We start from the raw sequence: 25853 nt of genomic DNA, 5'->3' as shown, positions 1-25853 counted from the left end.
TTTGACCGTCCGTTTCCGGGTGTTCACTAAACACCTTGGCTAACTCTTTCGCTGAAGGCACCCCGGTTAGTGGAATGAAGTGGGACATTTTGGTGAAGGTGTCTACCACTACTAGGACAGTGTTATATCCCTAACTCCGAGGCAGATCTACAATCAAATTCATCGATATGGTATGCCAATGATGTGGTGGAGTGGGTAAGGCACACTTTCCAAACTTTTCATGTTGGTGACACACCATTTTTGAAACAAAATTCAGGGACAAGGTAACGCGAGGATGCACAGCGACCGAGCCCGAACCACCTATGGTGGGTTCGGGCCCCACACCCCACACACACACATACCCCACCCCACACACATCCCACACACAACCCCCCACACACAACCCCACAGACACCCCACACACACCCCACACACACACCCACCCACACACACCCCCACACACACCCCACACGCCCCCACACCCCACACACACCCCACACACAACCCCCCCACACACAACCCCACAGACACCCCACACAACCCCCCACAGACACACCACTCCACACACACACCCCACACAACCCCCCCACACACAACCCCACACACACCCCACACACACACCCACACACCCCACACACCCCACACACATGCCCCCACCCCCCACCCACACACACCCCACACAACCCCCCCACACACACAACCCAACACACACCACCCCACACACACACCACCCCACACACCCACACACACAACCCCACACACACCCACACCCCACCCATACCCCACCCACACACACCCCCCCACACACACCCCACACCCCACCCACACACACCCCACACAACCCCCCCCTCACACCCCACACACCCCACACAACCCCCCACACACACCCCACACAACCCCCCCACACACACCCCACACACACCACCCCACAGACACACCACCCCACACATCCACACACACACCCCACAGACACCCCACACACCCCCACACCCCACCCACACAACACCCCACACACACCCCACACACAACCCAACAAACACCACCCCACAGACACACCACCCCACACACCCACACACACCCCACACACCCCCACACCCCACCCACACCCCACCCACACAACCCCCCCACACAAACCCCACACAACCCCCCCACACACCCCACACAACCCCCCCACACTCACCCCACACACAACCCAACACACACCACCCCATAGACACACCACCCCACACACCCACACACACAACCCCACACACACCCCACACCCCCCCACACCCCACCCACACAACCCCCCCACACACACCCCACACACAACCCAACACACACCACCCCACAGACACACCACCCCACACCCCCACACCCCCACACACAACCCCACACACACCCACACACAACCCAACACACACCACCCCACAGACACACCACCCCCCACACACACACACCAACACACAACCCCACACACATGCCACACACACACCCTCACACGCCCCACACACACACCCCACACTCACACCACACACCCCCACACCTTACCCACACACACCCCACACAACCCCCCCACACACACCCCACACATAACCCAACACACACCACCCCACACACACACACCCACACACACACACAAGCCCACACACACCCCACACCCCCACACACACACACCCACACACACACACCCCACACACACACACACAACCCCCCCACACACAACCCAGCACACACACCGGGGCTGATTTGTTACTGGGGGCCGGGTTTGCAGCTGTGCTGCAATATTTCCCCCCAGGTTATAAAAGCAGCATACAAGCGTTTCCAGCCTGCCAGGGCAGGCAGTGCTTCCCCAGAGGCCAGGCAGCCAGCCAACCCCAACACCCCGCCAGCCCCACTCCCCCAGGACCGATCCGAGAAAATTGCCAGGGCTGCCTTCGGCTCCCAGTCTGGCCCTGTACACAGCTCTCAAAACATTGACAGCGCTCAATGAATAGAAAAAGTATTGTGTGTTTGTGTACGTGGGAGAGGTGGTGGTAAAGTGGAGGCGACAAAGGGAAGTACTTGCACAAGAAGAGAGTGAAGTGACAGTGATGCGGAGGAAGGAGATGAAGCGTGATGTATTTAGATGCACAGAACACACATACAGAAGATGCTAAAGTCCCATATGCAGGAACACAACTACTATTTATAGGTAGAACAAAACTGAGGAAATAAAGGTACCCAAAAATGCAGCAACACTAATCATTTTTATAGAAATGAATGTCTACAATCTGTTAAAGAAAGTGGGGAAAGCACGTGACTAGAAATGTTTTTCTTCAATAAAACGAGTACTCTTAAAAATAGAATTAGTTCCTCATTTTCGGTCATTTCTGTGATAGGGCACTTGGCCTAAGCTCACCTTCTGCTCGGCAAAGAGAATACCACAAATATTGACCTGAGCAGTGATGGTGTAAAACAAAAACAACAGGGGACCAAAAGACAGAAGAAAATACACCATACATAACGTAAGCATATCTTCGTATAAAAAAGCCAGTAACATCTAGGGCCTAAATGTTACTGGCTTTTTTATACAAAGATATGCAGGATCAACAAATAATGCAGATGATGCAATGCCCTCCCCCCCCCATTGACATCACAGGGCTTCAGCCCCCACTCAATCCCCCCCGCCCCCCACCGTCGTGTGTGGCATCCCGGGCCCGCTCACAGCCGCACCCGAGCACTTCACAGGTTGTTAAAGAACTTGTGCATGTTAATGGGGCTTTGTTGTTGTTTCACCCCTTCTAAGAGCCCCTGCAGCCCGACTCTGCCGATTGCCGGCAGAAGTCATCTCATCTCATCCCGTGACACACCTACGGCTGGGGCGCGACACAGTAATGTGTCGCGCCACACAGTTTGGAAAGCTGTGGGGTAGGGGTTATAACATGCTCTGTGGAGCTTGTCGGCTAGATTTACCTCGTGCACACAATTCGCACGTTTGAACATATTGCTTAACATGCGAGGACAACCCAGGCCACCAAAAATAACGCTGAACCAAATCCAAAGTCTTGTTTATTCCTTTATGTCCCGCTAAAGGCTGATCATGGCATTCTTGAAGGGCTCTGTCTTGTAAAACTTTAGTTGGTAGGTATAAGGCCTCCTTATGATAAGGTAACTGGTTGTAGATTCTCCGATCGGTGTCTTGCGAGGCCCATAGACGCATTGCCTCAGAAGGGAGGCTCTTTTGTACTTCTTCTTGAAATTTATCCATAGAAAGAGTGCAGACAATCTTGGCTTCTGGAATGATGGGCTGTGGCTCAACCGCATGTTCCACTTCTTCAGTATGCAATCGTGACAAAGCGTCTGCCTTCCCATTTTTGCTTCCAGGACGAAAAGTAATAGTAAAGTAAAAATCAGCAAAGTATAAGGACCATCGTAACTGCCTAGGAGTCAAGGTCTTGGCTGTCTTTAAGAATAAAAGATTCTTATGATCAGTATAGACTGTGACTGTATGCTTGGCTCCTAATAGGTAAAGTCTCCAGTCTGCAAATGCGTCCTTTACCGCCAGGAGTTCCTTTTCGGTGATGGTGTAGTTAATCTCAGAAGAATTCAATTTCCGAGAACGATAAGCTACAGGATGTAACTGCCCGGTGTTATGATGCCGTTGCGAAAGCACTCCTCCTATGGCTTGGTCGGAAGCATCAGCTTCTACAAAGAAGGGTTCATTTGGATTTGCATGTAATAGAATTGGTGCTGAAGTAAATTTTTTCTTTAAACTGGAGAATGCTAGTTCTGCTTCTGATGTCCATTGAAATTTCACACCTTTCTTTAACAGGCGAGTGATGGGCACAATCAACTGAGAAAAACCTTGAATGAAACACCGATCGAAATTTGCAAAGCCCAAAAACATCTGAATTTCTTTAACATCCTTCGGCGACGGCCACTCTGAAACAGCTTGTACTTTCTGTTGATCCATAGTAATTCCTTGTGCAGATAAAATGAAGCCCAAGAATTCCACACTGGGAGAGCTGAACACGCATTTTTCTAACTTCACGTAGAGATGATATGCACGTAAGCGTTTCAACACAGCTCATACATGCTCGGGATGATCTTGAGGGTCTTTTGAGTAGATCAAGATGTCGTCCAAGTAGATTACAGCAACTTTATCAAGTAAGTCTCCCATCACGTCATTGATAAAGTGCTGAAAAACAGCGGGGGCATTGCAGAGTCCAAAGGGCATTACTCGATACTCAAACAATCCAAACTTCGTCCTAAAGGCGGTCTTCCACTCATGCCCTTCTTTCATATGAACTAGATGGTAAGCCCCACGCAGTTCTAATTTGGTAAAAATCTTGGCCTCCTTAATTTGATCCAACAATACGGAGATCAAGGGGAGAGGATAACGATTCTTAACCGTGACTCTACTCAAAGCTCGGTAATCAATGCAAGTTTGCAAAGTTCCTTCTTTCTTTGGGATAAAAAACAAGGGGGAGGAGACAGGAGATTGAGAAGGTCTTATAAATCCATTGGCTAGGTATCTGTCCAAGTATTCTTTAAGATGTTGGTTTTCGGCTTCCGTTAGAGCATAGATCCTACTACATGGGAGTACAGCGCCAGGCTCTAAACCAATTACACAATCATAGGGACGATGAGGAGGTAATTGTTCAGCTTCTTTCTCACCAAAAACCTCCTCAAAATCTTGATATTCCAGAGGAATTTCAATAGCATCAATCACACCAATGGATTGTCCTCCAAACGATAATAAACTCGCCTGAGTGGGTTCTAAATCAGAATCACGTGGATGATAACAATGTTCTTGACAAAAGGTGGATAGCAATTGACCGTTCTATTTCCCAATCGATGGTAGCGTTATGGAGAGTCAACCAGGGTAATCCAAGAATGAGTTGTAACTGGGGCGCATCAATCAAGTTAAACTGTAGCACCTCTCGATGACCATCAGATTGAATTAATTCTAAGGGTTCTGTGTGGCTAGTGATTGGACCCGAAGATAAGTTAGTCCCATCTACAGCACGTACTGGCTCACTATTTTCTTTCCGAATTGCTTGGATTCCGATTCGCAGAGCATATTTGATGTCACAAAAGTTCCCGGTGGCTCCACAATCTAGCATTATGGCCACACCTTGGATCTCTCGATTGTGAAACTTGAGCGTCATATGAAGTATCACATGAGGGGTGAAAGTTTGCAAAGTGTTCATAATCACGTGAGTATCTGGGGTCGTCTTTTCATCTTTCTCCATCAGAGCGACCCGCTCTACTGATGGTTCAAGGCGTTTCCCTTCATCGGAGACTTTGGTCTTTTCTGACACTCTTTGACAAAGTGTCCCGAAGCTCCACAATAGAGACACAATTTCTTAGCTCTTCGCTGTTCTTTTTCCTCCTTACTCAAGGGACCGTGGACCGCCCCAATCTGCATTGGTTCTGCTTCAGTGTTCGATCCTGTAGATCTTCCACCATCTGTTCGTACTCTGTCAAAGCGAGGAAGATTCCACTTAATTTCTTTCCTCTTCTCGCCTTTTCTTTCGGAGTAACGAAAATCAAGTTCCAAAACTAGATCCACTAATGCAGACAATTCTGTAGGACGATTAGGAATCTGAGCGAGTGCATCTTTAATTTCATCCCGCAAGCCTCTATAAAAGAGTGCAGCTCTTTTTTCTTCTGGCCAGTTAGTTTCCACTAGGAGTTTATTAAACTGCGTCAAATAAGTGATTAAATCTTTATTTCCTTGACGAAGTTCAAGCAATTCATTATCAGTGGCCTGGGAAATCCGACGCCTGTCAAATATATGTAGAAATTCTGTTTTAAACAAATCAAAATCATGTAAAAACGGGTCAACCCTAGTTACTAAGGGCATTGCCCAATTTGCTGCATCCCCACCCAAGTAGGAAAGAACAAAGGCCACTTTGGATTGAGCATCGAGGGAATAGGGTAGAACGACACATGAAATGGAGGGAACACTGGGTCAAAAATAACTGGGCCTTTTGAGGGTCCCCTTTAAACCTTTCTGGTGCCGCCAAAGGAATTAATGGGGAGACGGAATGAATGACTTGTGTCACTGCTCGAGGGTCTTGTACTGGGGTACATTTACTAACTGAGGAGGAAGTGGCTGCACGATCTCCCATGGCTAACCCATCTACCTTTAAAGAGAGAAGCATGGTTTCCTGACGGGAAGCTACCAATTCTTGCTTTAAATTTTTATTTTCCTCCCTAACCGCTCCTATCTCTCGCTGAATTCCCTCTAACATTTCACCCAAAGCTTTTAAATTTAACCCTTCTGTCATTTTGCTCAGGCGAAGTAACTTCGTGGGCACTTCAATCTGTCAAGGTCCCGTAGTCTTCGCAGGAGCAAATGGCCGCTATCTCCCAATGCCCCTCCACCGGTGACGCCGCGCTTCTGACAGAGCAACGTCACCAACAGGGGGGAAAGGGGAATTGGAAGAAAAGAGAAGAGACACTCCAAACTGCTGCCACCCTCTGCTGTTTCTGACTTTTCTGGGAAGCCTTCTGTCTTCTTCAGCTCCAGAGGGTTGCCAAATGCACAGAAGGAGAAAACCTTAAACACCACACAATTGCCTGAACATGTCTGGATTACACTCTAGCACTAGTTCTCCCTACCAGTTATTCTTGGAGCTTAAGCCTCTCTTCTGTATTGTGGAGTTTGGCTCTACAGTGTTAGAAGTGTTTCGTACCTTCTGTAATATAGAGAGAAGATGAGTTAACCTTCAACTATAATCTCATATTACTACTATAGTATGGGACTTAACTCGACAGTTTACCTTCTAACACTGAAGAGGTTCGTTGTATAATATTCCTTCTTCAATTAGGTTTTCAAAATATTGTATTTCTCTAGTAATGTCCTGGAAACTCGCTGACTTGGTCTAATTACTCCTTCCTTCAAAGAGGCGCGTAAAAGGGAACAAGGAAGGTAAGAAGGGAAAGAGCAAGGAAAAGCGCCGGGAAGCACTGAGTCTCTATGAAATGTAGATTTGTTGGCCCGCGCAGCATAGCTTCCATAGAATATTCTTACTTGAGAGGTGGCGTGTCTGATTACAGTTCCGAGCCACCGAAATCCTTCACTCTGACTTGATAACTCTGCCTCAACGAGTCTCTCACTGCAACGGATAGAAGCAATGAGCAGTTGATACTTCTCAACCGCTCACTGCCTCACAGGAATTCTTCTGATTTCGTTCCACGAAATCTTCTTTCACGACGAGAAACCGGGTACTCAGAACTATCGTAGTGTAGCTCACACTACGAACGAAATTCTCTAATTCTGCTACTTCGAACTCTGGGAATACCGTTCTCTCACGCACGCATCGAGTGCGGAGAAACGGTGGAGCACGTGTTATCTCCTTCAAAACCAAATTGAAGCGCGCAGTAGAATCTGCGTACATCACCCTTAAAGACTAGACAGTTCAAACAGCACAAAATGGCGCTGAACGATTACCAATACAGCGGCCATCTTGTAACGGTGAATTGTTAGTTGATATCATACCAAGTATTAATCGGTTGCGGTTTGAACACAACTCGAGCTCTTCTTTTGCGGACTCCAGCTGAAGGCTTGTTCCTGATTATAGGTTCCTGGAATGATTCAAAATGCTGTAGAGTCCGTGTACGATTGATGCGACAATCGACAGGAGATGAGCTTCAATCTTTGAAACAGGCTTGTATTGCGAGCCACTTCTTCCCTCACCAGCTGGTATGAGATGACATGGCTGCCTGAGGTTCCCAGAGTTACGATGTCCAACATTGGTGCAGTGACCGAGTGGTGAGCCCTGACGAATCTGCCATAAGGTATAAGAGGCAGTGAAACATGTCGGCTGCAGGTATTGGTATGCAAAACTAAGCTACCAGCCTTTTTAGTTCACCAGTACACTCCAGATTTAGGAATAAAGTTGTGCCATTGGTGTGCCTGTTGATTTTAATCACTTATTGTGTCACATCAGGGAGCGATTGTTTGAGCTCCAAATTTGCACCTGTCTCACTTTTAACACGTATGGTTTGTTTTGGACACTCTATTTTTTCTTTCTTTTTCTGAAAAGGAATGACAACCGATGATGAGAAAGAGGCTATAAATCTGTAACATCTGCCAATTACCCCGAGGGTTGTTCGCCCGTGAGGTGTCATCCTTTTTTGCCACACATTTTTTGTATTCTTTCACTTATATATTAAGTGTGGGTGGATGTACTGTTTCAGTGGAGCAGACATCAGTTTATTCATAAAGGATTTGTCGAGTTGAATTCCGTCCAGAATCTCCCCTTTTACGTGCAAACAATGGTTTGATTTGGACGGTATAGATATAGATATAGCATACCCGGCTACATATTGAGGGGATGTAAAACTGGATTCAGATATTGTACTGTTCCAGGCTATAGAAGTTTTGATATGAATTAGATGAGTGCTAGCCAACGTCCAGGGTATAGGGGTTTCTTGATATTGATCCTGATTGTAGCAACCATGAGATTCCTGACACTGTTTGAACAGGGTGGTCACTCCTTGACCACAAGGGAGATGTCTTCCATCTTTCAGTCAAAATGGAATGTCGCAGGTCCAGGATATGTTTCAGAGTGTCGTCCAGGGTAATCTAAAGTCCTAGGGACTGGGGTTCTATACTTATAGTAAGTATAGGAGTTGGACTCACTCTAAGGTCCCTCCTATGGGTGGACCTGGGGTGGGGGTGGTTACACCCCTTCCCCTTTGTCCAGTTTCGCGCCAGATATGGGGCTGAGTGCCCCAGCAACCGGTTTGAACTGGGAAATGCATGGAGCACCTAGTGTACCCCAGGCAATGTTTGAAAAGCATTCACTGAATGCAACCCTCCCTGCCCCAATACACTAAAGCCTGTCTGGGGAGGTGCCAGCACCTCCCTGGACAGGAAACCTATTGTCGAAGCCTCCCCTGCCGGAGTTTCGTCCAGCAGCAGGAGGGCAGACTCATGTCTGTGGCAGCAGCATCCATTTTGTGATGCTGGGGCCTGTTTAACTTTAACCGGGTAAACCAGTAACTACATGTCTTCTCCCTCTAGAAGGGTGGAATGCTACCCCCGCCGCCAGGACTGGCGGGGAGGGGGTAGTATTCCAAAGTGTTTGACACCTTACACAACATGAATGATAAAGCCAAACCAAAGTTAGCATTAACCGCGAGGATTATAATCCATTTAAGAGTATATGGTTTGGCTACGTCATTGAACAGCTATAAGGAGATGGTTCCGAAAGCTGCAGAGGGGCTCAGCTCATGCTACGGCACCCTGTCACATAAAACCAAGCACCCTGCCTCCAGGATTGTCAAGACCTGCCATAGGAGTGACTTATAGGTGTATATGTGTCTATATGTATATAGAGATATAGGCATGCTATATCTAAGTAAGGGGTAATTACACCACCTTACCCAGGCTGTGTGAACAGACCTGTAGTGTCAGTTTAGAAGGCAAACCAGGGGTGACACAATACATGCTGCAGCCCCTGGTAGGCCTAGGGTGCACCTATGCCCTGGGTACCTATGGTACACTATACTAGGGCTCACAAGGGTGATCCAGTAACCAATCTGGTATGTACCTAAAGTACATGGTATCAATTTAGAGAGAGAACAGCTGGGCTGTGGGCCTGATTAACAGGTCCACAGCCACACTAAAGTCGAAAAACCAGAGAATCACAGCAAAACGCGGGTGTAACCATAGGAAGCAGACCATACTCTCCTACAACCGGCATCGCCTCATCCTTAGTGATATTGCGTACCTGAAAGGATCAAAAATATTCAGTGGCATTGAACACCTGGAAATCTAACATTTCATTTCGTAGCCATGTTTTGTTCTTTACCTTCTCATATATATTCATACAAGCTGATGGAGACAATGAATCCGAGGTCCCTTGTCCTCCTTTCCCTGTAGAATTAAACCCTTGTTGGAAGCGTATAAATGCTACCACTGTGCGAGAATCAGCAGATGTCATATTCATAGCAAAGGAATGAAAGTGATAATGCGCAATAGTAAACAGTTCAAACCACCCCTCACAGCTCCCAAGATAGGATAATGGCATCACATCAACAGCAGAATATCACATTTATATGTAAAAGAAGGGAGTAGACGACATATCCAACAATTAGTAACATTAGAAATATCATGGGCTTGATGGAGCATTTGCAAAAATACATTGGCTACATATGTTTTGCGATGTTCTCCTTTATACGGGGACCAAAGTTACAGACATGTGTTCAGGGGGAACAGGTGTTGTACCAATCAGGGAATGTACTGGGTATCTCTCCTCCAGGAACCGTGCTACCCCAAGTACTGTTATTAAGAAAATCACAATGATCACTACAAAAACTATTTTACTCTTTGTGGACCAAGTAGACCAACTACATCCATCCAGCTCTAAACGCGGTGCTGCAAATGGCTGCTCCTCCTCCTCGATGGGGCGGCCAAATGGATACATTATGGAACCAAGGGGGGAAAAATGCAAGGAAACTAAGGGCAAAAGGCAAATGTTCCCAGAGTCTGTTAGAGCCTCGCTGGCAGACTCCTATTGTTCATCAACGTTGGCGCTGTTGAGCACCGGCGGTGGAGCTGGCGTACCAGCTCATGAAGAAATCCCACCTCGCTCAGGATAAGGTACTCCCTCCCCCTCCAGGGGAGCACGTTCGTTCAATCCTGTCCAGTGTCCGAACAATGCACCAATCTCGTCTCTCCCTATGCTACTGTTGCCTGACCTATTGAGTCCATCACTGCTAATCTGCCTTTTCTTTTGGTGCACTGTTCCTCCGTCGGGGGCAAAAATTGTACCTAACTGCTCTAGGCACAGAGGGGGTCGAGAAAAAGGGACTCAGAGGGCTCAGACACAGAGGGGCCAATGGACTGGGACTCGAGCACAGATGAGCCAGTAGAACAGGGCTTCTGAATGGCCCTGACCTCAGGGGCACTGCCGCGTTCAACACTGCATCATTCTCATCCTCCGTTTGGGTCAATGTTAGCTGGGCATCCGAAAAGGGGAAAAAGCGGGGCACCTGCTTCCAATCCGAATCTCCAATACCATCAAGGACCCGCTGGTCGTAAGGCAGAGGAAGAGGTACTTTCCGACAGTGCTGGCTGTGTATTCAATTCTTTCGGCCAGCAACCTTGACTGTGGTGCGGGTGGCAAGGAGTACTTGGACTGGCCTCTTCCACCTCGGCTCCAAAGCCTTCTTTCTCTGGAAGTTACATGCCCAGATGTAGCCCCTAGGCGGAATGTTATGCCCGGGCCTCTCAGGTGATGGCAGAAGTCTATCCTGAATCTGTTGGTGAATAGAACACATACTTTTAGTTAACTCATACAAATAATCCACTAACAGAGGATATTCAATCTCGGAATATTTCTGAGGACACAGAATACCCCAGACATTTGCCGGGCGCCCGAACACGACCTTGTAAGGTGACAACCCTGTTCTAAAGTAAGCGGTTGTTCTTGTAGACAAGCGGGCTAATGGTAAAGCACCTGGCCACTGCAACCCTGTGCTCCCCTGAATCTTTTCCAATTTCAGTTTTAGAGTACCATTGTACCTCACAACTAGACCTGCTGCCTGGAGGTGATACGCAGCATGAAACCGCTGCTTGATGTGGAGTCCCTCACAAACCAACTGTATGACTCTCACATTAAAGTGGCGTCTATTGTCACTCCAAATCAAACAGGGCAAGCCGAAGTGAGGGAAGAACTCTTTCATGAGTACCTTTACAGTCGCTATGGCTGTATTTTCTTTAGTGGGGTAAGCCTCAGCCCATTTGCTGAATGCGCAAACAACCACTAACACATATTTCAAATTGTTGACTTGATATATCTCTATGTAATCTACCCTTCCCAGGATTATGCATGATACACACCATACAATATTTGACCGAATGGGCGACCGTCTTTGGGATATTGTCATTGTGCCATACAGGATCTAACAATTTACAGATACCTTTGCACGGATATGGGCTGGCCTGTGCGCTATAGTGACTACAGGGAGAACATATGCATTTGGTAACATCCATCCCTGTTTCCCTGACTTATCCGTCTAACACCCTTCCTCATCCAAACGTGCTGTTCTTTCCTGCCATGCTGCTAACTCCTCGACCATTGCCTCGCTCTGAATCTCCTTGACATTTGCCAACGTATCCTAAAACATGGAAACCTCGGGCAGCCACCTAGCTGGACCTGCTACAAACATCCTGTTCATCTTCGTTCGGGCTGTCTCCTTACCTGTCTGATCTACAAATGCATTCCCTCTACCCACATCATCCGTTATTGCCTTATGGGCACTTCACTTCGCTATCACTAATTTCTTAGGGAGTGTCAGAGCCGACAAAAGCCTATGTATAAGAGGACCATGCTGTATTCTTATCCCATGAGGAGTGAGAATAAAACCAGTGCTTTCGCTGACAGGGTGAGCTATTGATGTGACAGTTATGTGGCGTGGTAATAACGCAGTATCAGGTATGGTACCGCCTGGGCTCTAGATAATGGCAGTATAACAAACTATACCATCCCTGTCGACAGTTGTTGTAAGTAACATATACCATCAACTGGCAAATCCCTATTATAACCAATGCACTTTAGGAAATACATCAGAGTCGTGTAACACACCCACATGTCCGACAACACCTCCAAGTAGCGACCCCAATATTAGTATACCTGATAACTGTAATATAAATGTAATACCATCACCATTAACCAATAGTATGTAGTGGTTTCAGCCTAGCGGGTCAGCACTCAGTTGCGTAGTTTCAGATGGGAACAATGCACACTACCCCCAGAGTCAGAGTACAATGTCACTTCCACCCAGGGGCTGGTGCCGATTGAAAGGCGGACAATCTGTAAGGTATCGGCCATGCGTAGGGCCTCCTGTCTACCCTCCAGGACTGCCTGCAGGGATGGGGCCCCGGAGGAGCCCTCTTGGGCGATGAGTCCTCCTCTGCGTCGTCCATGCGATCTTTGTGATGTCTGCCGCAATCTGACCCGTTGCCCACTTCCATCAGAGTCAGGGAATTTCTGTCCAACCACTCCCAGGCTCTCTCCGGGGTATCAAAGAAATAGGAGCGCTGCTCGTGGAGAATCTTTAACTTTGCGGGAAACAAGAGAGCAAAAGACAGGCCCACAGTACGTGCATGTGATTTGACTCCCAAAAAAGATGAGAGCCTCTTTTGAACTTCAATTGTGTAGTTTGGAAATATCGATACTTTGGCATTGTCAACTGAAATTGGACCAATAGTGCAAGCATTTTGTAAAGGATATCTCGGTCCCTAATGTTCCAAATTATGGCTATCGGCCTTGGATTCGCGCTGGGGATATGCTTTTTGGCAGGCATGTGATGTGCTTGTTCCACTGTAAACAAGTCGGACAGCCCCGTGGGAGCCACTGTCTTCCTTAGCCAGTCCTCGATGAACAGTGTGGGCTTCTTTCCCTCTGTGCCCTTCGGGAGACCTACTATTCGTAAATTGTTTCACCGTGACCTTCCTTCGGCATCCTCAGCCTGTAGGATGTCAATTTGACAACGCATTTGGGAGATCAGAGCTTCATTCTCTCTGACCTTAGGTGCTGTTAGATCCAAAGTTACTTCAGTGGATTTCACACGGTCTGCTAATTTCTTATGCTCATCTTTTAATAGGTTAAGGTCAGTAGAAGTCATCCTCAGTTGTTGGGCAATAGCTGCTCGGGACTCCCGTATCTCTAGAAGAAACATGTCTAGTTTGTCTGGGCGAGGCATGTCACTATCACAGACCTTGCTGGAGAGGTTCTAGAGGGTGGAGAGCGCGATCTCGCACCCGCCGATAAGGCCTCAGATTTGGTTTTTGTGCGCCCCATTATCTATAACGGGACTGCCAGGCCAATGGTAGCGTTCAGTAAATGTGGGAGTTTCTCACTGGATCAGCCCCAAGGGTGATTATTCCAACTTGCCTCCTTACACAGAGACCTCCTCGTGATGTTATCAATGGATTATTGTTAGTAACGTGGGCACTTCACCTTGAGACCTCCTCACATGGTTTCCAGCAGTCCGCATAGCCCCTTCACTTCCCAGCAGTTGGCTCCCACCACGGCGTAGGGTCAGCAAGCCAATGCCGCAATGCCTAGCTGTGCCTCCTTAGCCCCAATTTTGCACCAGCAGATGCTGCTTTACCCGCACCGAAGCTCCTAGGGCCTGGCAACGCAGGGTTCCCCTCCATGAGCTAGTCGCTTCATGATCCCGGGGGCACCCAACCGGGTGCGCTGTGAGTAGATGTAGAGAGGGGGAGGCAGGTTATGGCAAATCTTCGCCCTGTCTCTCAGTCCAAGTGTGAACAGTCCCAGCCGGTGCCCGCTCACAGCCTCCAATCCTTCAGGCTACCTCAATCCAAGCAAGACCAAAGGAAATCTACTTGGACACTCCACAAATTATATTGGTGCCACTACTCCACTCTAGGGGTTCCTCCCGGTCCTCTAAGCCTGATGCCGTATGGGGCCTCTGTGCAGATCGTCGCAACCTGGGTCCAGCGATGTAGGCATGACTGGAGCTCTGGTTGCTACCGCACCTGGCTTCAGGGGGAGATTCTACTTGTAGGGAGGGCTCTCCAGGTCCCCCGGCACTGAACGGCAAACAATCCCATACCCTGAGCTCGAAGGGCACCAGTGAGGATAGTTCAGTTGCCCAAATATTTATACCTCACACCCCCGCCGGAAGGGGAGCGACACCCAAGGGGGTGCGCGCGCTGCAGATCCCGGAAAGCATCTCAGGAAGCCCTCTTCGAGAGCCTCAATAGTCCCCAACAATAATCTGTGAGGCCTGCGGACACCGATTACGCATGAAGGACCAGGCAGTCCTCAACGAGCGCACAGGAGCCCGCAGGCTCGCCCCCAGAATCAGTTCCAGTCTATTGCAGCGGCAGGCACCACCCAACCTACTCCGGTCATGCCGTCTAGGTCCATACAGTCTCTCTGTTGTCGGGCGCCATTACAGCCCAGCGCATCAGCCCGAGGGACCCGGCTGGGGAGCAATTCAGGTTCGGGGTCCGGCAGTAGTCTGCAGTTGCAGTTGGGCCCAGCCTGGATACTCTTACCGCGTTTCCAGGCTGCAGGGCCAGGCACACCCGTTGCAAGCTGCGGGGGCTCAAAGGCTGTCTCTGCTCTTCCGCTGTCACAGGCGCTCCTCCAGGATGTCAGGCTCACGAACCCCAACCACATCTAGGTCGGATGGGTCCTTATTCTGACCCAGTGCACCGCCCTGTTGGATGGCGCAGGCCAGGCCGCTGCACAGTCATCCACGCTGGAAGACAGGAGCCACTCCTGACCGCAGGGAAACTCCAGCCAACTGTGAGTGTGCCTCCCCACAGTCGTTCTCAGTGCGGGTGATGGCTCCTTATAGAGGGTTTAGGCAGAGATATTAACGGATAAATGGCTCGAGCCCGGAGCTCGACGCTTATGCGACTGCCATCTAAGACAGTTGGCCACGCCCCCTACATTTTTTTCTATATGTGATGTACTATACCTATTTTGGAGAATAAATGGAGTAAAATGTTTTCTGTATCAAGACAGAGAGTTATATTGATCCCATAAGAAAAGAGTCCCACTGAACCATTTTGTTTGTTTACTCTTTGTACGCCAGTTCCGTTATTGGGCATAATGGCTAGGTCCTGTGTATTGCTATACACAAAAATACTGATGCAGTTGTGACAGCAAACAGTATAAAGGAATAAACGAGCTTTCATGCAAAGCATGTAATACTAAAGAACTTGCTTCTAGGTGCTTTTGTTGTTGCTACTGAAATCTAAAGTCTTGAGCATACTAAAGTCTTTTTTCTACCGGATCTAACTTCATCCTCTAGTGTCAATCAAACTGATCGAGCGACCATTACATCGGGAATTCTTCATTCCCATTCAGTGTTTGGCTTCTCTACAAAGACTAATCATAGGAGTTGCAGTTTTTGCAAGATGTGAAGGTGGGTCTGTGAGACATGAAATGGTAAAGGACTTAAGAAACAGCCCAGCAGAGAACAAACATTAGAAAGTCCACTGCAGACTTGCCAGCATTTCTGAGGCAAAAGCCATATTTGATGCTGACTCTGCTACATTTTTTACCAGACTTTTCAAAGGAACATGTCTGCCTCAACCCCAGTGGAGGCATGGGCAAATGAGATTCACTTTTGCTTAGTCTACTTCTATGGTCATCAAATGCAGGCAGTTTGAGTGTTCAGGTCCTTCTATGACCCTAATCTCCACCCACCTCGTACCGCCTTGGTAGCAAAAAGATCTTTATAGCACTCAAAGGCCATAATGCTTTTTTGTGCTACTATGTCCTATATTTTTTCAAGTGCACTAGTTTGATTTGAACCAATAGGTGGATATCCTTGGGTCTAGAGGACTATTTTTGACAAAGCCAGTAGAACTGGCTGCTATACACCTGAATACCTTGGTGGGATGAGTATGAACAGGAGTGTCACTTTGTAAGTTGTATAGCTGATAAAGAAACTTTCAGTTGTGGTTAGCCTTAGTAGTGGCCGCAGGGTCTGATCTCCATTCTACCTGTCTAAGCATTTAGAGTGCACAGCTTTCAGGAAGGCTGAAGTGGTTTATTTTTAACTGGACAGTTACAACATTATTGTAGATAGGGTTACCCGCTGCACCTGGCATAACCATGACTTCTGAACTCTCGTATTATACCTTAAATTCAACTGAACCAACAAGTCCTAGCAGGATTGCTGTACATATAATGGAATGGTGGGCTCTTCTGAACAGGCCTGTCATACAGTGAATCAGAGAGGAATAGCACATCTCAGCAGAGCTGAAAGAGTGTTAATTGTGACGTTAGCTGTACTTCCTAGCATGGTCTCTACGTATTTAATGGGGAAGTAATTGCACCTTATAGCAGCAGTGCTAAACCTTCAATTGTACTATTTCAGCTCTTCCAAACAGGGATCAATGTATAAATGGGGCAGTTCCAGAAATACTAAGTAGGAGTGTTATACTTTACCAACACTGTATAATTTGAATGAGGCGGTACTGGTATTTTTCAAAATGGATGCCACACTTGTGATAGAACAGTATCAGAACTTCCCAGTGATGGAGCAAGGATTCAAGAAAACGAAACCTGCTTGGATCAATCTCTCATTAACAAGTACTAATCAATAGAAATAGTAAAGAAGAGAAAAATAACATGCACACGAAATTCACATATGGGGAAAAGAGATTTATGCACGCTTAAATAACAAAGAATAATTTGCAGCGCAACCAAACCGTGCTTGAAACCGGAAAAACGCTTGTGTAAACTAGAACTACAAATATAACCATGTGATTAACCCTTTTGAGAGGGAAAACTCTCACGCATGCGCAAGAGTTACTAACCTGAGGACTTGAGACACCACATGCCTAGCATATGCTAGCCTGAACTTAAAAAGAGCTGTTGCTGCTAATGCCTTTGCATAAAGAAAGAGACTGTAACATGGGATAGAGTAGAAGTGGGTGGTGAACAGTGCTAATCATACATTTGAGAAAGTAACATTTGTTTATGATTCCTTTATTAATAGTGTGCGTTTGGGCCTAATGTGGTAGGCAAATGAAAAAGATGGCAGTGAAGATGGACGCGAGTTAGGACATGCGCAATGTGATAATGATCTGACCCGCTGACCTTACTGACAGGTTGCCAAGAGCCAAGGACAAGCCACAGTGTGAACCATACTATAGACGGTAGAACTGTATTCAAATGCATTTCAAATTGAAACATCACATGGATGTGAAAAGTGAATAAAACAAAATAATGAATGAGCTAAAGGGGAAGGGTTTGTTAGACAATAAGGTTTATTAAAGAAGTTAACATGTCAGCATAAAGTGATGACAACTCCCCTGCCCCTGCCCAATCACAGTCCGTGATCCACTGATATTTGCAACTTTTGAGGGCGGGACGTGCAGAAATAAAGAGTATAACCGGAGTGACTTGGAAATAGTTAGAGTGAGACGTCGATGCTGAGTGAGGTGTGGACGAGAGCTGCTGCTGAACAGAAGAGAACAGACTGGGAAGATTCATAACCTGAATGACAACTGGATTAGATTGAAGATTCCGGAAGAATATGGAGGAGGGAGAGAGTTAAGGGAGGGATGCGCCCTGGTGCATTGGGTCAACAGAGAAGTTTAGTAAGTATTGCCCAGACCTGATCCTGTCCTATAGCCTTTGTCTCCTCAGTCCTAATCAGGAGACTACCTCAAGCCCTTTCTGGCCAGAGAGTTGGGTTTCCATAATCACCTTTGGGTAATTATTATTCTGTCTCAAATTTGCATACCTTTTGCAAATGTATGATTTATTATGCCTTCTGTTTCTTCATCTATCCACTCTTAATGCATTGATTTGTTGAATGAGTCTGTGAATTGAATGTACATTGTTAAATGAATTTTCTCTCCCATGAACATTTGATGGTGTTTGCACTGTGAATTTGTACTAAGGAGCATTCATTTATGTCTGAGTTTTAGTTTTAGATAAAATTCATTGAATCTTACCCAGAGTCTGTGGTTATTTCGTTAAGATCTGTAAGTTAGTTAGGTAATTTTTAATATCACCATCAACTACTCAACTAATGGTCCATTGACCAAAGGAAGAGTGTTGATCTGTGAAGATTAGTTAAACATTGACTAATCGAGATCAAAGTGAATTACAAAACTTGACCCCAGCGAAACAGCCAGGAAATCTGATTGTTGTATAAGGGCCCATTTAAATTTTCAGTTGTTTGAGAGGTGTTTGTCCCTGGTTTTCCGCTGGATCACCAGGATGAAGACTCTGCTTTTATACTGACAGTACCACACCTTCTCAGCAGAACTTCTCTTGCACACTTTCAAGAAACTTTGATTAGCACTACAGGACGAACAGTAGCACGGGAAGCACCTCTTTACACACAGGACAGGTACAGCACTGGAAGCATAAGGGTTAATTCAGACACAGCAGATGCAGAATTGCAGCATATGAATAATCTTAGTCCCATTGTGTGTGTATGGGAAGATCGTCCTGAAATGCTCATTCTTTTTGCATCTGCCTTGTGCTTCCAGCTTTAGTTATGCCCTTAAAATGCAGGGCTAAAGGCAGATAATAATTTGATACAGTCCCAGGTCTGATGTGAGGTGTCTTGTGATACTGGCAGCATTTGTAATCCATAGATACCACATGCTAGATGCTGTTATTTTATCCCCTCCTTTCATTTCTTTTCATTCGGGTACTTTCCGCTTAATTTTGTTCTTACAAATTTAGGCATACACATACAAAGATGCAAATAATACAATAACAGTTTGTTGGCCTAAACAAACACAGTAGTAGCACCAAAGCTTAAGGATACACAGTATCCCTTTTACATATTTGTATGTAGATCACATAGGTAACATTATAAAGATTCAAAGGTATTGGCTTTGCCAATGTGTTTTAGCCATATTGTACACCGGTGTGGCTGCTATTTAACATGAATAAAGGATAGTTGAGGGGCTAAGAGTGGAGTGGCATATAGTGTTGTAGAGTGGAGTAGAGTGCATAGAGTGGGGTGGTGTAGAATAGAGATGCAAGGAGTGCTATAGTGGAGTATATTCGAGTGGAATATCAGAGAATTAAGTGTTGTAAAATAGAGTGGAATGGCATAGAGTGGAGAGTTGTAGAGTGGAGTAGAGTAATAGAGTAGAATGGTGCAGAGTAGAGTAGTGTAGAGTATCATGGAGCAGACTGTCATAGTGTGGCATCATGGAGTGGGGTAGACTGGAGTGTCATAGATGGGAGTGGCTTGGAGTGGTGTAGATTGGAGTGGTGTTAAGTGTCAAGAGTGGAGTGGCATAAGGTGGCGTACAGTGTCATACAGATGAGTGTCATGGAGTGTCACAGAGTGGAGTGGAGTATCATAGAGTTGAGTGTCGCAAAGTGGAGTAAAGTGTCATAGAGTGAAGCAAGTGTAGCAGAGTGGAGTAAAGTGGCGTGGAGTGACATAGAGTGGAGTGAATAAGAGTGGAGTGTCATATAGTGGAGTGTCGTAAAGTAGAGTGGCATAGTGTGGAGTGCTATAGAGTGTTGTAGAACTGAGTGGTGTATAGTGACATAGAATGGAGTAGAGTGGAGTGCCCAGAGTTGAGTAGAGCGGCTCAGAGTGGAGTGGCACAGAGTGAATTAGAGTAGTGTGGAGTTTCAGAGTGGAGTAGAGTGTTGTAGAGCAGAGTAGAGTGTCATGTAGTGGAGTGGGGTAGAGTAGAATATGCATAGAGTGGTGGTGCACTGCTATTATACACAACACATTTTCAATTGAAATGACTATCGTATTTGCAGACATACAGTTTTACTGATAAAACTATACAGTGAACAAACAAGTAATGTGTGGAAATCAGCATTACCTAGTGTCCTCATTTATTTTGATTGGACTAAAATATTTGTTTCCACTGACCTTCAGAGTTACAAAACAATTTGATTCATTTGTGCTTTCCTAATTCTGATAAATTCTGAAATATGTGTACAGTTAATTTACTGGTATTTAAATGTTGTTGTGTGCTAGAAAAAATATAACATCCTAAAGCCTTTCCTGTCACATCCCCAATACCTCCACCCTCGAAATTGTCACATAAATCCTCTCCCTCTACAGTTGAAGAAAGAAAAGTAAACACCAAGCTCCCTGAAGGAGCCCAACATTCGACCTCTGTCTGTGAACAGCAAATGTGACAAGATAAAAACAAAGTTGGGGAGAGGATGTAGCCTTACAGCTAGAGTGGTCAACCTTGGACCTGGAGAACAGAGTCCAAGTATCGGCAATGACGCTCAACGTCCTGTGATTCTGGGCAAATCACTTAATCTCCCAGTGCCTAGCAAAAATATGAATGAGTTCATCTGTAACGAAACTGGTGTTCATGTAAAGCGCTCTGATACCCGATGCTTCGGGTCTAGTTCGTGCTATATAAAACTCTGAACAAAAAAGTGTTAAGGGCTGTTTATTACTCATTAACTTCCGAATTCCAGCATGGTTTATTTGGGGGCGCTTCCAGCACCTATGGCACAGGCATGACATTGAGGGAGAGGATTGTTTAAGCAATGCTATTTGTGAAGAGCACTGGCCAAAATAAACAAGCTGGCAGACAGAACATTCTTGTTCACATGCTTGGGTATTGATGTACTGGCATAGATAAATGGAATCAGTCAAGCGAAAAGACAGGAAGCCTTTTCAAAGAAATGCAGTATGCTTACTGCTGTGAACTAACATACAGAAAACAACTGAAAACACATATCTCACAAAACAAAAAAAAGCAGTTCCTAGAAAGCGAACACTGGTGGAAGAATACAATGGCCCAGTCAGCGAGGAGATACACAGACTATGTATGCTACATGGGAAAGGGCAAAGACATGCTGGACAGCCTAAAACAAATAAAGCTTGAAAACAAAAAGCTAGCAAATGTGAGTTACAAAACACTGAACCAATAGTAATCAACAAGTGGTATACATCCCTGGGGACACTTACAGCAGGTCCCCAGTATGTCTCTGCAACCAGACAGCTGCGCTGTGTGGTAGCGTTCAATTTAAAAATAGCATGTTTTCATGGCTCGGTCTGATTGCTGTAAATCCCACCTATAGAAGCCCAAAAATAATTAAAAAAATTAAAAAAGCTACTTTGAGTTTTAGTTCAGTGTCTGTCTTCCTGGTAGCCAGCCACTGGTGCTTTTGGCACTGATATATGGACTGCTTGACATCCTGCTCTCCGTTCACAAACAAGACTGCTGATCCACTCACTGTGCAAAGCAAAAGCACAAAGGGGCAGATTTACGAGCCCCTTACGACACTTTTACGCTGCCGTTGCGTCACTTTTGTGACGCAGTGGCGGCGTAAACAATGCGCCATGTTGCGACCTATTTACAACGTGACGCATCTAGGCAGATGCGTCACGTTGTAAAGCCCTGCACCACATGAAACCTGCGTCAGGTTTCATGTGGGCGTTCTGTCGCAAGGTGGGCGTTCCCTCGTAGGAAAGCCCCGTAAAACTGACGCAGTGAAATCTACAAGATTTCACTGAGTCAGTTTTATGGCGCTGGTGCGTCAAATCCTTACGCCTGCTTCAAGCAGGCGTAAGGAGTGACGCACCACGTTATGTATGGGTGGCCCCTGTGCATTGCAGGAGTTGCGTCGCGCTTGCGACGCGACTCCAGCAATGCGCCGCCCATACACCACAAGATGCGTAACGCATCTTCCCTTCCTTGCACCATGGTGCGCCGCATTGTAAATGTGGCGCATCTGTGGTGGCGCAAGGAGGGGATTGCATGACGCATCTGTTCTGGCGCATCCCTGCTGATTTGCAGAGATGCACCAGAACATGTAAATATGCCCCAAAGAGTGTAGATGCCCTGTTGCACCTCCCCCCTCCCTCTCTCCAGCCCTTCACCTTCACATCTATCAGGTCATAATGGATTCTAGGGTGAGGGCTTCATGATAAAGAAGAGCATGCAACAGAATCACTAGTGTGTCATTATCCATGGAGCGAGCCAAGGGTGGGGGATCACATGGAAAGAAAAGCAGTTCTTACTCTTAGCAAGTGTTAAGCAACTGTTTTGTTTCAGTTCCAGGAGAATCATGCACACAACATACATTTAAAAGCATTTTCTTTTGACTTACTACCTCCGCTGCCGTCGAGGTCCGGTTCCAGGTCCTGGTGCTTGATTTTTAATTACAGCAATAGTGCATAACAGATTATTATTAATTATTAATAATATAAGTATAGATTATAAATAAAAAACAACAAGAATTGTGCAGCCCTGAGGTCCATGTGGGTGTGCTGCCCATGTTCTTGGCCCTGATGATGCCACCTCTCTGGGTCAGGGGGCGCAAAAGCAGATTTGGGGGTCGGCAGGGGAAAACCAGGGGCTGCAGCTCTTGGATCCATGACAGGCTCTCATGTTAAAATTATTAAATACGACTTTGTAGTTTATAATTGTTGGGGTGAGTGAGGAGTAAGCATTGTGCAGATAGTAAGTGAGCCCTAGGCCGAAAATGCATGAAAAAGAAGCATGTGAAGTGAGGTGAATGAAGAAGCTGGGCTGAGTCGAGAGTGAGATAAATGACTGAGTTGAGAAACTGGCAAGCAATGAGTGGGTGCGCGAGGGAAGCACTGTGCAGACAATTCATTGTTTGCTTGAGGGATGGCAACAACCCTTTTGCTGATAATGAGTGGATGAGATGCACAGCAGACAATGAGCAGAGAAGACCTGTGTGTACAGAGAATATGGAAAAAGTGGGCGATGTAAAGGATGAAGCAGGGTGCAGACCCTTTAGCCAATGTCTATTAATGAAATAAATACATAATTTTCATTGAGGTACATGAGGTACTTCTGAAGCCAGCCAGGGAAATGTAGTAGCTTATAAGGAGAGGAGCGGGAAGGAGCCTTCGGCCACCAGCTGGAGGAGTTCAGGTCTGAAATAGGGGTGTGAGAAATGTGTCCTTTGTATTTGCGTGGTTACAGTAAATTTTAGAATCATCCTAAATGATGCCTAGTTAGGCGCAATGCAAAACAGGCATTTGGCGCTATATATATGGGCAAAATGCGTTCTCGTGTCCATTTTGCGCGGGAGGAGGTATTTCCAGAAAAAACAGGATGGCACAAAAAACACAAGCACCACAAACATCCGCCACTCACGTGTTGGTCATACAAGTTATTCCTGTGAGGTCCCAATTAATATTTACCGCAAACAGCGAAATATTGCACAATGTAGTAACATAGCATAATTTCATTTAACAATTATAAGGCAATATTCACGAAATTAAGGGAGACTTTGTCAACATAACAGAAAGTTGACCTGGGCCTAGTCTGAAACCAATAGCTCAAGAACTACAGAGTGTAGCAGAAGTGAATAACATGCATAACTGTCAGCTGCCTCCACACCATGAAGGTGACCTTCAAACCAGGTCCTAGTTTTTCAAGCAACAACACAGCTTGCTGGCACTTGTTTCACTCTTTTTTCTCAAGAATGTGCCTAAACATGACTAAAAAGCCTGGCGTGATTGAAAATCACCTTGATGGCATGAGGACAAGTGTCAGATATGGTATTAAGGAACTTGAAAGACAACCCCATGCTGATGGCACTTCCCAGGATGGTGCAATCGGAAGGGCACCACTATCACAAGATTCTAAAGGTTCCACACAGTCACAGACAGCCACGACTTCCGGTTTACCTTGTGTGTCACGATGTTGCAGGACAAGAAGCTGCTTCTGTGTGATGATGTTGAGTTCGACGGCCCAGAACAGGGCACCGGATACACAGGCTGGTCGCTAGTGGTGACTGCGAGCAGAGGCCCCTGACCGAGTCAGTCTCACCGCCGAAGGCACGGAGGGTACTCGGCATAGCCCCGCGTGCACTCCTCGTCGAGCGTGCACGCGCCGTCGGTCAGAGAAGGTTCAGCTCGCCTCATCCTGTGTCAAGACAGGCTGGGGTTTGACTAGACGGGGGAAATGCTGAGGTCTGTGACGTCTCAAGAGACTTGTGGGAAAGGTGCAAAGGCAGAGTCCGCCCTGCAGCTATTTCCCGAGCGGCGGCTTTGAAGACGAAGCTGTGGTCACGCCTCACGCGGCTGCACGTGCGGAGGAGGGAGACCTAGGCTCAGAAGATGAACATCCTGCAGCTAATGTTAGGGGTCAAAGTCAGGTGTGCTGCACTCTATTCTTGCACGAGGGCCGACCTATAAATAACTCTGCCATTGCCAAAGGAGCCTTCCTCTATAGACTCTTTTTAGGTTTTGGCCTAGCTGCATGTGAAATCTTTTGTAATGGAAAACAAGCATTGGCATAGCCAATTGGTCTCGCATTCAGCACCTTATAAGTGCTTAGCCATGCAACAGTTGATGTTGTTGCACCAAGGATATTGTGCTGCATAACTAAACACTTATAAGGTCCCAAATGTGAGACCTATTGGCTATGCCAATGTTTGTTTTTTTGTTGGGTTGCTTAACTTTGCTATTTTACATGATTTAGGTGCTTCCTTTCTTATTCTGTGTAGCTCTGGAGACTCGTAAGCTTGCTTGAATGCTGTTTAGTGTAAGTCTTTAAGGCACCGTGAAAGGTCAGCAGTTTGAGGGTCAGACAGGATGCCAGTAGGCATGGTAATAGGCTTGCGGAACTTTGACGTCAGATGAAGTGCATGTAAAGGAGGTGAGAGAAGGGTGGGTGACAACGTAACATAGGTTGTTGGTGGAGTGGGGGCATTTGGTGCAGAATTGGTCTGAAGATAGACCGGCCATCATAACAGGCTGTCTGAAAATAACCAGAGGCCTGAAGCAGTATGGCTCTGTCGCCTCAGCAAATGCAGATTAACATTTGTCTAGCCGCTGTCATTTTAGGCAACAAATTGTGTGTGTGTGTGTGTGCGTGCTCGGGTGCTAAACGATGCAGCAACCTTTTAATATGAAGATGACACTGTTTTGTACAATAAAACACATTTAACTTTCGCATTTGTTGAAGCCACGTCCCACCCCTTTTGTTGTATTTAAATTTGCTTACTCATCGTGCTTTTTACGGGGACCACAATTTTTCTTCTGGTGCCAATCCATTATTCTGAATAGGGCTCTGGTGTCCACTCTTATCACACTTGGCAAATGTTCTATAACCTATCCATCCTCATCTTAAAACTGAACTTGCCTTGAACTGCTTTTAAGAGTGTTGACACAGAAGGCATGCCTTTATTTCCAGGGGACTGTGACTCCAGGTTATTTGTACCTGACCGCTCACCTGGTGACCGGCAACAAGATACCTACCTTCATGTACTGCACCATTTGCTGCTGAGGTGATTTCTGGAGAGCCATAATGATGATTGTCGGGACTTCTGCAAAATCCCCCTGGTTATGTGCGAGGTATTGTATGACAGGGACTGCTGACAGCTTTCCAATATAAGGTTATAACCGCACCTACATACCAGATGTTGCTGTCTTGTGCGTACTGCACA

At 46.4% G+C, this 25853-nt stretch overlaps 1 protein-coding gene across 2 annotated transcripts in view; it reads right to left on the bottom strand.

The window, feature by feature from the left end:
- RINL (Ras and Rab interactor like) overlaps positions 1 to 24381 on the bottom strand; it is a 387388-nt gene extending 363007 nt beyond the window's left edge. Inside the window, exon 1 of one of the 2 annotated variants that reach the window (XM_078661180.1) lies at positions 24091 to 24381. The gene's annotated coding sequence lies outside the window, so the exon portion shown is untranslated. The remainder of the gene's footprint in view (positions 1 to 24090) is intronic. The other variant, XM_078661182.1, reaches the window with a different exon arrangement.
- Between the last annotated feature and the right edge of the window lie 1472 nt (positions 24382 to 25853).

The sequence above is a fragment of the Lissotriton helveticus genome, chromosome 9 (genome assembly GCF_964261635.1).
Source record: "Lissotriton helveticus chromosome 9, aLisHel1.1, whole genome shotgun sequence".
Classification (NCBI taxonomy): domain Eukaryota; kingdom Metazoa; phylum Chordata; class Amphibia; order Caudata; family Salamandridae; genus Lissotriton; species Lissotriton helveticus.
The sequence above is the reverse complement of the archived record's forward strand: the minus strand, read 5'-3'. Positions and strand labels throughout refer to the sequence as shown.